Source organism: Sinocyclocheilus rhinocerous, unplaced genomic scaffold (genome assembly GCF_001515625.1).
Source record: "Sinocyclocheilus rhinocerous isolate Xijiao unplaced genomic scaffold, SAMN03320098_v1.1 scaffold1386, whole genome shotgun sequence".
Lineage (NCBI taxonomy): Eukaryota > Metazoa > Chordata > Actinopteri > Cypriniformes > Cyprinidae > Sinocyclocheilus > Sinocyclocheilus rhinocerous.
Window position 1 is genome coordinate 1,690,915 of NW_015660628.1, and position 209 is coordinate 1,691,123.

General features: G+C 18.7%; 1 protein-coding gene across 1 annotated transcript in view; it reads right to left on the minus strand.

The window, feature by feature from the left end:
* The window catches only part of LOC107725361 (ubinuclein-1-like), an 11,964-nt gene that overhangs the window by 4,462 nt on the left and 7,293 nt on the right, over positions 1 to 209 (minus strand). The gene's annotated exons all lie outside the window — the stretch shown is intronic.

A 209-nucleotide genomic window follows, 5' to 3' on the forward strand; every position in this document is an offset into this window, starting at 1 on the left:
AAACGATTAATCGCATCCAAAATAAGTTTGTTTACATAATATATGTGTGTGTACTGTATATTTTGTATATATAAATACACACACATACAGCATATATTTTGAAAATATTTACATGTATATATTTATATTCATATAATTTATATCAAATATAATTAATATATAAACATAACATATTTTTCTTAAATATATACATGCATGTGTGTGTATTT